Raw genomic sequence first — 12,467 nt, 5'->3', positions numbered from 1 at the left:
ATGATTTTCTGTTGAATATAACATCAGTAAAATATCTGTGATTTTCTTTTGAATATAACATTAGTAAAATATCTATCATTATTTTTGCACATAACATTGGTAAAATTTTAATGTAATGTAAAGTGTAAAGATTTTTTACATATTTGCTGTTTTATTAAGCGTATATTGCATATTAACTAAATGATCAGTAAATGTGTAAAGCTAAGATTCAAAAATAAAATTAAATTAATGCTCTAAACATGGTGATAATTGCTGGTTTTAACTTAAATGTAAAATTTGATTAAAAACAAAACTAAATAATCAAATATAATATAATATAAAGTAAAAATGTAATAAAATAAAATACAAACATGTTAATGCTCTACATCAGTGGTTCCCAACCTTTTTCATCTCGCGGCCCACACAACCAAACACATATGTTTGCGCGGCCCACTTCAAAAAAATTAACTGACCCTGCTATTGTTGGGTTAATAACTTAGTACTCAGAAGCTAGATTTTAAACTATATTTATTGAATAAACTAGGGCTGTGCGATATGGACAAAAAAAAAAAAAAAACTATAGCGACTTTTTTGATCAATTTTGCAATTGTGCTTTTACAGCCATAAATGCATTCAGGATTAATTTGAAACATATTTCCAAAAGAAAACCAATCAGAGCTTTATCAAAAAGTTGTAACATCTCTAGAACAGACATAAGTCAAAATTATCACTATAGTGAAGATGTAAAAAAATGTATAGACTTGTGGCAAAAAACATAAATAAATAAAAAAATCCTGTATACAGGGACTTTTTTTTTCTTTTTTGCCATGCATTGTTCATAGAGCTCATTAATTGTAGCGGTGCCTCAGGTGTTTGCAGTGTGTATACAGTATGTGTATGCGGTCAGCAGTGAGAGCGCATAAATATAACGCGAAAGCACATTAAAATAATGCATGAGTGCGAATCTCTCTGTTCGCAGCAGATTTCCTTTGCTCTGTCACAAAACCGGTCGTGCTTGCTCAGATACACGCTGCTTTGCGAGGAGAGAGTGTGCACACTTAAAACGTGTCTCCTCTCACTTAAACTGCATCCTGTTCACTAACAAATTCACTCTATGCTCATGTGTTAGACATTAATTATTTTTGCACGTTTTTATTTCTAGCCTTTTACCGCAGTGAGAACGCTCTGATCCGTCAACATTGGCTCAGAAAAAGGCGCATCACAGACAGTGTGTGAACCTGGAGTTAGGCATATGCGCACGCTCAAATCGTGATTTTAGCACGTTTCTTTTAATCGCACAGCCCTAGAATGGACTGGAAATGATCAGAAAATAATTGGCGGCCCACCTGCAATACCACCGGGGGGGCCGCGGACCACAGGTTGAAAACCACTGCTCTACATTAATGTTAAATTAAGTAGTTTTAACTTACTAACTTAAACATTTACTTGGAAAAAACAACAGAAAATAAAATAGTAGAATACAAACTTAAAAACAAGTAAATGCTCTTTAACATGTTAAACTGACATTCCTAGTTTTAACCTACTCAATGTAAAATGTAATTAGAGAAACACAAAAATAAAATAAAATAAAATAACCTGGTGATAGATAGATTTGAAAATCCCTATTTGCTTTTTCCTTCTTCTTTCAGCTTTGAATAGCAGCAGATTCCAGCAGCTCCGTGGATTACTCCTGTTTCTTTCCAGTTGACTATCCAGGGACATGTTACCAGCGATTCTGAGGCAGTGAATCTGTGCTGTATGCCTCACTGGACAAATGATCCTTGGCCTCGTCTTATACAGGAGGAGATGTCTGTCAGGAGTCTGTGCTCTCGTCTCCAAAACCCAGAGTCCAAGACCAGCACAGTGTCACTTCAAGCTACATACTGACACACACACACACACACACACACACACACACAGATGGCCTTACAAAAACAGAACTGAGGTGGCAAAAGCCACCAATAAAATCCATCCAGGTTACTGTGGCAGCAGCAGGGTTGTCAGTTCGAGTTCAAAGATCACGATCTGGTTTACTATCTGACTCACAGAGCTGTGATGTGAAATATATTCCCTGACCGCTCAGAATAATGACAAACTCCTTCTACAGCCATGGACATAATAAATATATACACTCTGCTAAAATCCAGTATATAAAATACATGAACCAGGACTCCTAGCTGAACTCTAACCACATTTTATTACGTTTCGTCTTCACAGATAAATAGAAGCACTCAACATACTTAAGTCAAATATTATCTAGTCAACCGATATTAAAAGAAGAAGAATCTCTGAGATTGGAAAAGTACTGAAACCACAAATGCATAGGCCTGATGGGTAATTTAAAGCGTTTCTGCAATCTCGTTTGGATTCAACTCATTGAAATGGGGTTATTTCCATCAGTCACAGCTGATCTGCTTTTCCTGCTGGATTAAACTTTATAGATTGTGACAAAACACAGTTAGTGATGACTGTACTACACAGCACGGCCATGTGTTCCTCACTGGGAGCTCATGAGTACTCTCTAAATACTCATGCCTTCATTTTCACTTCATGTTGGTGACTGATTAACTTTTGTGATATATTCATATTGTACGAATGGATGGCTCTTTAATAAGTAGCCTTTCTCTGTCCTCAGAAATAAATAAATAAATAAGGCATTTTAAGTCTAAATTTTGTGTTTAATTTTTTAAAGGGTTTGCATAATATCAAAGAGAAAGAAATATAAACTTTTCCAGAATATCTTTACTTTTGGTGTATCCACTCAGAATTGAAAAAATATATATTAAAACATTATTTTAAAAAAAATTATAATTAAATTAATGAATAAAACTAAAATCTACTTTCCTGTATTTTACATTTGTATTAATAATTATTTTTAATATATATATTATTTTAATTTATATATAAAGTGTTACAGTCAGGGCCATTACATTCTATTTATTCCATCCTAGTCTATTTAGCAAAAAAAACTATAATAATTATAAAAATTAATTATATAGACAGATATTATTTTATAAATTAATACAAATAAATGTTCACCCCCGAATAACATTACAAATATTTAATTAATATATTAAAATAAAATTAAGTAGCAATCCATCTTTTTTTGTTCGTTTTCTTTTTTAAATGGTTAATTCCACAGTCTTCGGCACTTACTAACATGAGCAACATAAGCAAGCCCAAGTTTTCTCCATCATCAAAAAAGTGAGAAATGTCATTACCATCACTCCCAAAGATCATCCTCTCCAATGACAGAAAAATCCACTACAATGTTGATCAAGGCTCTTTACTCCAGGATAGGTGATAAATGTTTAAACATAGATGAAGCAGTTTGAAGAAGTTTTCAAAAATAGGAAAACTACTATAAAAATCCTTTTACACAAGCAAAAAACATGCATTTAATCATATGTCAAAAACAGTTTAATAATGTAAGTGAATCGAGAATGAACGGATTAGCTTGCAAATGTGAAGTTGTGTGACATGAGAACTCCAAATAAAACATCTTAAAGTGTGCAGATATTTCTCATTAGTGCTCTTGGCCCTCTTTTGGTTGAGCACCCTGTAAATTAAAAATAAACTGGTTTACAAGGCAATGCTATGTTCCAATACAGATTCATCTTGGTTGAGGGAGAGGCTAATCGTGACGAAAATTCATAATTGACAAGCAAAGCATGGACACACACACACACACACACACACACACACTCGAGCACAAGCAAATGCATTTATCTGACTAATTCAGGAACTCATTAACTGAATTAATCGCAGCAATTAGCTCATGGAATAAGCAATTATTTTCGGCACATGGCCACAACTTACCAATGTACACACACACACACACACACACACACACACACACACAGAGACCCAGATCAGTTTAAAGTGTTAAATCATATTTGATGGGCTGGTCCTTAGGTTCAGTGTTGAATATGTTTGCATCTCGGTTCAGAACAAAGCAGTAGGAGTACAGTATGCTAATTCTCTCTCAATCCTTTTTCCTTCCATTGTTGCTGAAAAAAAAAATATATATATAATCCACCGACACATTATGCTTTGGAAGAAACCACTTGCGTTTCTTGTGTACTTGTCACATTATGCCAGAAAGGAAGTTTAAAAAAATAAATATATAAAAAAATGTAAACAATAAAAACGGCATGCTTGCCAGAACATCAGCACCTCCCTTCAATTTAGTCACTTTCAAATGTCTCCAGAAAAGGTTTATGGAGACAATAGATTAAAAAAAAACAACAACAACGTAGAATCCTATTTTCAGCCAAGCATTTATTCTAAATTTAATAAATAAAATGATTTTGAACACTGCATGTTTTTTTTTTGTTTTTTTTTTTTAATTCAAAGCATTTTCCTCAGTTAATGTCAATTCTGGTGCAGGGATATTGTGCGATTATTTTACAAAAATGTCCACCAAATGTTTCAAACGTTTCTATCATTTACATTGATTTAAAGTTTGATCCAAAATGTGAATTAACCACCAAAATACAGCAATATTTTAAACTAGTTTTCTACAGCATATGATGTTTTAAATGTGTTTACCTACTGTAAATATTTTTCAAAACAAAACTATAGTGCTGTCAAATTATAATGTTAATTTAGGGCAATTAACCAAACATATCAACAGGAAACAGTAGTTTTTAACTTTACACAATATATTACATTTGTTATACATAAAACAACAAAAAACAACATAACATAACCAATAATGTAAAACAGTGCAGTATAGAGAGTAAAATAGAAGACCAAATTAAAAAAGCTAGGTCTATTTGGATTATTTTAATCTCATGATCTCAAAATTCAGTCAAAAAAAGAGCCAGGATTTCAAGCTATAAACTCAGAATGAATATATAAAGATATAAAGTAATATAATATACAGTTATTTATGTAGTTATTTTAACCCCATAACAGAAACAAGTCACCATACAGTAACAGTTTTTCACTGTTACAAACAAAAAATTAATAAAAATAAAGGCAATTTCAAATTAATGCATATATGCATGGAGAAATATTTAAGCATTTTTTTTTTAGATCTAGAAAAGAATCATATGTATATATTTACATACATGTAATTATTGTCTAATAAAAAAATAAAAAAATAAAACATTAAATTTTCAATCAACATTTTCAGCAAGTGGCACAGATATCAAGATCTCATGCCAGTGCTTAATTTGAACTCCATTAAATCTCAGAGAACAACTGTGTGTTGTGAAATCATTTACTGGTGACCCCTGGGTCTGCCCAAAACAAAACCTGCTTTGGAGATCAGCGCGATTGAAACCGTGGCGCTTCTAATTACTTCTAATCTTGCTCTCACAATAGTATCTTATTGCTTTGCAACAATAGAGCAATAGAGAAATAAATAAATAAATCATTCTCATAATTTCTAATAAAGATATTAGATTAGCATTTTAGCGGGGGAATGCTCAACATATTCTTTTGACCATTTTACAGCTACAGCCTGCTTACACTTTATTCATATGGAGGAAAATCGAAGACATCCATATGAACTACGACCTTTTCAAAACCCTTGGGCTCCCACATAATACTACAAATATACTGAATATATTCTATATCCACTGCACTGTACTGCATGAGTCACACTCAGATGTGTGTGTGAGAGCGCATACACCACAAAGGATCAGATAAGAAAGTATTTGCAATATTAACAGTGAACAGTATTTTGAGATGATATCTGAGAACTAAATTTTAAGATCATGTCTTTTATTGAATCATATCTGCTAACAGTAATGGACACGTTTGGATCATTCTGACCCCACACAGGATTTTCTTTTCCCTGAAAATACTGTTTAATATGACCAAATTTTACAAATGTATTACTAAATTTACCAAACTTACTGGCATCGATCACACAATCTTTTGGTAATAATATATATATATATATATATATATATATATATATATATATATATATATATATATATATATATATATATATATTATAATTTTTGTACTTTTCTACCTCAATAACTTGTGGCTTACAATTAAAAAAAGACGAGCCTAAAAAAATGCTTAAAAATGTCTCATTATATTATGTTATTAACTAATACTGGATTCAATCTTTTTAGCAGTATTTTCTTTCACTTTAGAAAATTTCAGAACAGGTTTTGTGTTCCTTTTCAGAGCTGATTGATCAAATGTCTCACTGATTTTTTGAGACCTCCGTTTTTTGAGTGAAATGATCAGAAAATAACACTTTCGGTCAAAAACGGAGGTGTTTGGCTCTGATCAATGAGGACTGCAATCAACCAGTTTCAAAAAGAAATACAAAATGTGTCCTAATTGAAAGAAAATATGATTTTGCAACAATATAGCATAATGAGAGATTTACAAGCAACTTTTAAAATGACTGTAAACAAAATATTAGGCAAACGATATTCAGCACAGCACAAGAGTACTGAAATGACACAACACATCACATGGTCTGAATAAAACAAATGCAAAACAGCCGTGCCTTAAAATATAGAGAATCCTTTTAAATCCGTCACACCATCATGTCCATTTACTACATGAGTTATTTTATTACGCTATAGCCAACAAGAATTTGGAATCTGCACATCGTTGCCTTTCATTTCATGTACTGTTACACATCATAGAGCTCACTACAAACATAGTGCTGACTCCAGCGTCTGCATCATAAAATATGTCCAAGCAAGCATATTTCACACCTATGCTTTGCCTTATTTCAACAGATGCATTCAAATTGAGCAATGATAATGCCGGGAAAATGCTTTCTGTCCATGTTTCTGAGAAGCGCCATGCTTTAGCGGCCAGGGAATTTGCTTTGCACAGTTACCGGAGAAGCCACAACAAAAATAGTTATTATCTGAACGTGTTCACTGTAGCCGCACTACTAATGAACCGCCAGTGATGGCAATTATGGATTATCTTTGAAAAGCACAAGGGGATCAATTTATTTCTACCGTGCGGGCGTAAAAGCTCTACAATGTTTGAGCCTAGTACCAATACAAGACATTTCATGCTGCGGAAATATGTATATTTAAGCAATAAAGCATGATATTTTTTTTCAACATGTATTTTAGCAGGTGTGGAGCCCATGCTAGTCTCTTTACAAACACAACGTGAACGATCATGAAAGATTTCCACTGCTATTGAACTGCATGCATCATGCAAAGCTTTTCTAAACTATGGAATGACAGATTGAAGTCTTCATGCATGTGCTATAAGTGAACATGTGTGAGTTATACTTGCATTACTCTGCCATTCGCTTGCCTTTGTTTCTCGATCCCTAATTACGTGTGCTCTCATTAGTGGAGAAATGCACGCGTCATTGGCACTGTGTGTACCAGCATCTGCTCCTGTTACAGACAGATTCTTCCATAATATATTGCACACTATTATATACCCAGATCATCCCTGTTATGCAGTTTCATGAACCCATCATACGTATCTGAATATCCTCAATTATAGATGAAAGATGGAAATCACATTAGTTCGTTTCTTACACACTGTCAGAAACACAGAAGAGAATTTGAATTGATTTGGTTTGAGCAGATCTTGTCACTTTTGCTTTTTGTCTAACAGGCTAAAATCGGTAAACCAATATTTCATTATACATTTTCTAGTATCTTTTTGTAATCGGAAAGTTTCAAACAAAATGACTTCAGGGTGGGTAAAGACAGGATTTTCATTTTTGGGTGAACTGTCCCTTTAAGGAACTGCAGATGATTGCAACCAACTCTAAGTTAAAATAAACACCTTAGTGACAATCACACATTACAATTTTACAACTGGGCTCTTGTTAGTTAAACAATTAAACAGCAATTAAAGCAACATTTGCAAGAAAACATTTCATTTGAAAATTTTCATGAAGACAAAACAAAATAAAGAAGCAACTGGAACATTGCTTTAATGAACAGGGTTTTTTTTTAATGTTACAATTTCGTGCAGCACCCGAGGACATGACAATAATGACACTATCTGCTCACACCAACTTGAAATTCACTTCTATAGTACAGTATGTTCACCTAACAGTCATAAAGAAACTTACTAACATTATTTCCATTTCCAGGAAGTGACAATTTCCAGCAAGAAAACAACAAAAATTAACTCGGAGTATTAGGGTTTGTGTTAGTCCATGGTTTTTGACAGGAGCTCATTACGACTGCAGGAATATGAATGCTTATTCTCACAATTCTGACTTAATTCTTTTTTTACCGTGAGATATTTAATCAGACTTGCAATATACGTATAACTGTCCAAAATGTGAGATTTAAATTTACAGTTCTGCAAAGAAAAGTCAGAATAATGAGAAATAAAGTCAGAATTGTGAGAGAAAAAAAAAAGTTTTAAATGTTTTTATTAAATGATAGGGAATGTATATAGAATTCTGAAAAAAAAGCCAGAATTGCAAGATTTAAGCTAAAATTTGTGATATATTAATTGTGAAAATCATCTGAATCATGTGTTTATATCTCACAATTCTGACATTTATTCTCAGAATCGCTAGAAATAAAGTCTACATTTTAAGAATAATTACAATTCTGAGATAAAAAAGTCACAATTACTTAGGATTTGGGATTTCATGAATCAGTACACTAATTTGAACCATTAAAAAAAGATCAAAATAATGAATAAATCCCTTCGGGCAGACACCCTCATGTCAGCTAACTCTTTAACTCTTTCTCTTCATCCTGTGAGGTTCCACTCTATTCATTTTCTTGTCATTGTCTAAATAAGAAATACAGTGAAAGTCTAAGGTAAGTTATACCTTACAGCAATTATTGCCTAAAAATTCAGCATAAACATTTTCAATACTTTTAATGTAACAGCAGTGAGCGAACCCTTATCCACATACACACATCTAACCTCAGCCAATTACAACTCCCTGACAAAACACCTCCTGCTCACCTTACACCTCCATCAAATCGATTAGGACACAAACAGTCTACAGTATGTGTGCTGGGAATCCCTTGAAGTGATTGTGTTTCAGCGCACGAGGCTGTCCTGAATATCTGCTGCTGTATAATGAGCGGTGCAGCCCATCCTCCATCTCCACACTGTACTTCCTCCAAGACTTCCTGCTGAGAAGGGGGCGGGTTCACCCGCTGGCTTCCGTCTGCACCCCGATGTGAGCGCTCCCACAGGAAGGAGAGGCCTGATTTGATTGGTTACAAAAAACGTCCTCGGTGCATATGCAAACGAGACAGCTCTGATTGCGAGCCGCAGTCTGAATGTCACTTCGTCTCCTGGTGAGAATGAAAGGAACTAGTTTGGCATCAATTTTCTCTGACCTCGATTCTTACCCTTCTGATAATGAGACTGTGAGGGCTGGACACACGTCAGCGGCACTCAAGTGTGAACTTTTTAAAAAAGCCGTCTGATGCAACCGAGAGCAGAGGTTGGTTTGGGAAAGGTGGTTTCGCGCCCAAATGTCACAGGAAAACCTCGGCTCTTGTTTTCCAGAGGCTAATCTCATCAAGTCCCCTGTCAGACGTCTCATCGGCTAAGCACCCTGCTTAAAACAGCTCTTTAAATAAATGATGGGCATGACCGGTTTCAGAAATACAGAGTACAATGAAATACGTATATATACATAAATATACCAATCTTTAAATAAAAAAGCAGAAATATAATACTTTGTCATCATAATTATTAGAAAGTTTTATAAAAGAAAATATAACAAATAAAAAAAATATATAAAGTGTGCATATGTATATTACTCAAGACCTTTTACATTACATTAATTGCCGTTAATAAAAATGTTTCATTAATTAATCATTAATTAAATTTAATTACATGTATTTTTTACATTAATTCTTTTATGTTTGTGAAAAAAACCTCTCACCAAAACTGCATTTATTTGATCAAAAATACAGTAAAAACATTAATGCTGCAAAATATTACCATTTAAATGACCTGTTTTCTATTTTATTTTATTATTTATTTATCCATGTGATGCAAAGCGGAATTTTTAGCAATATTTTATTCCAGTTTTCAGTGTCACAAAATCCTTCTGAAATCATTCTAATACGCTGATTTGGTTCCAGGAAAACATAAATAAATAGATAAATAAATATACATTTTCATTAACGTAAAAGCTCATCCTTCCTTAATAAGCTGCATGATTTGAGCTCTCATCGTTCACAAACAGCTAATACTTCAGGTTAGAAATTTACAAACGTAAACACCAAAATTTTATATTAAATCTCCAAAAAGTAAAACATTTTAACAATAAAAGATATCGGGTCTTTATTATGTGATTTAATTATACACTTAAAGGTGCAACAATAAGAAAAATGTTACAATGATTTACAAGAGCACAAAGCAGACTATAAAGTGTTTTATAAAACATCAAGACAATGAATGAAAGCCAAACAAACAGAGAAGGAGAAAGATAAAGATAAAGAGAAGAGAAAGAAAGAAAGCAAATCTGAGAGGAGTTGGTGACAGTTTGTGGACATGCCGTGAAAGAGAGCGGCTGCAGTTTCCCGGCCACGGCTCCGTGTCTCGGAGCGAACCTGTCAGGCGACGCGGAGTGTTATCTTGAAAGGCGAGTGATTAATGAAGGCACGGCAGAGTTTGGGAACGGAGGAGGCGGTCGGCGAATGATCAATCTTAATGAGCTCTCCTGCCGACTGCATATTAACTGCAGGGGACGTAATGTATGGCTCACAGAGGGCTGCTCCCTTCTTAAGAAACATAACAGGAAGAGGCTCACACCAACCTCCACTCCAGCTCCAAATACATCTCAATGGATGATGGCAAAATAATGATCTAGCCTTGACTCTTTGCTCCTCAGACATGCTCGCATTTACACCTGCTTTCAGAAATTAGGATAACAAGCAGCCGGATTATCGGAGGATTTGGCGTGGGCTCGTCTTTGTTCTTTATTCTAGAAACTATAATACACAACCGGGATGAGTCCGCACGTAATCCTCCCATAATCCACTTTATGTACTCCTGTTTGAGATAGCAAATGGACTACTTTCATCAAAAGAGATGATTTAGGAAGGCACAATAGTCCAAAGTCATGCCCACAACAATGGTAACTACTGAAATAAATACAGCAAATTATATGTACTGTATGTTATCTTTGGTGAAGCTTCCCAGCAAGCTTCTCTCATTTCTGTCGTCGTTTACTCGCCTAAATAGCTTCTGTTCAGCTAGTCTAGTACTAAACCAACACTAACCAACATATGTGGCCTTTTCAGCATATATTTTCTACGCTACAGTCAAATGTTTTTGAAAGAAGTCTTTTATGTTCACCAAAGCTGCATTTATCTCATTAAAAATGGAGTGAAAATTGAGAAATATTTTTACAATTTAAAATAACTGTCGTCTACGGAGCCCTGCACATGACACACAGGAAACAATATAATGTTAAATCGTGTGCACGATTTACTAATTCGTTCCCTCAATGTACTAAAACGTGCATATGATTACTATAGCATTCCCTCGATTTACTATTGCGTTCACTCGATTATAAATTGCGCAAGATTTACTAATTCGTTCCCTTGATTTACGATTTCGCAAATCGAGCGAACGCAATAGTAATCGTGTGCACGTTTTAGTAAACTGAGGGAACGAATAAGTAAATCGTGCGCACAATTTATTTATTTTTTCTTGCATGTCATGTGAGACAATATATTGTAAAATTTTCCTGTGATGAAAAACTTTTCCTGTGATGAAATGCTAATTTTCAGCATCATTACTCCAGTCTTCAATGTCACATCCTTCTAATACGACCATTTGCTGATCAAGAAAGATTTCTTATCATCACTTATCATTATTATGTTGAAAAGTGTGTACTGCTTTATATTTTTGTGAAAATAGTTGATTAAAATAGAAAGTTCAAATGATCAACATTGAACTGAAATAGAAATCATGTGCAACAATGTGAAAGTCTTTACTGTGACATTTCAGCATGTGTCCTTGCTGAACAAAAAATAAAAATTCTTCTTCAAAAAGAAAATCCTACAAATTTTATATATTAAAAATTATTAATTATAAATTAATTATATATATATATATTAATTAATTAATAATACATTAATTATATGTTTGACTTAATTTCATTTAAAAATTACATTTAATTCATTTCTGATGACATTATTAATATGTAAGATTATCATAATAAAACTTTATTAAACGTTTATTTTATTTGATCATTTAAAAACACAATGTTAACACAAATTACACAGTATAACCTCACGCCCAAATTCACTGTAACACCATCTTCGAAACACACTCGTGAGCAAAATATTTCAGGCTGTTTGACTTTCCATTAAAGCTCATTAAAAACTTCTTCATTTTAGCCTTGACATGAAATCTTTGCTAATAAATTCTGATATGGATACACCGAGCACAGTCTCCACCAGCAGACGGCACAGAAACCACAATTAACCCTCTCATCTTCATTCCACCTTTTACCGATGTTGATCAGGGAAGTAAATAGCATCCACTCCTTCCTCCATCCAAATGCAATGCAATAAAGA

General features: G+C 33.7%; 1 protein-coding gene across 4 annotated transcripts in view; it reads right to left on the bottom strand.

Annotated features, from left to right (window-relative positions):
- The window catches only part of LOC127984465 (kelch-like protein 29), a 234,322-nt gene that overhangs the window by 81,756 nt on the left and 140,099 nt on the right, over positions 1-12,467 (bottom strand). The window lies entirely within an intron of this gene.

Source organism: Carassius gibelio, chromosome B20, assembly GCF_023724105.1.
Source record: "Carassius gibelio isolate Cgi1373 ecotype wild population from Czech Republic chromosome B20, carGib1.2-hapl.c, whole genome shotgun sequence".
NCBI lineage: Eukaryota > Metazoa > Chordata > Actinopteri > Cypriniformes > Cyprinidae > Carassius > Carassius gibelio.
This window is presented reverse-complemented; position numbering and strand designations above follow the sequence as displayed.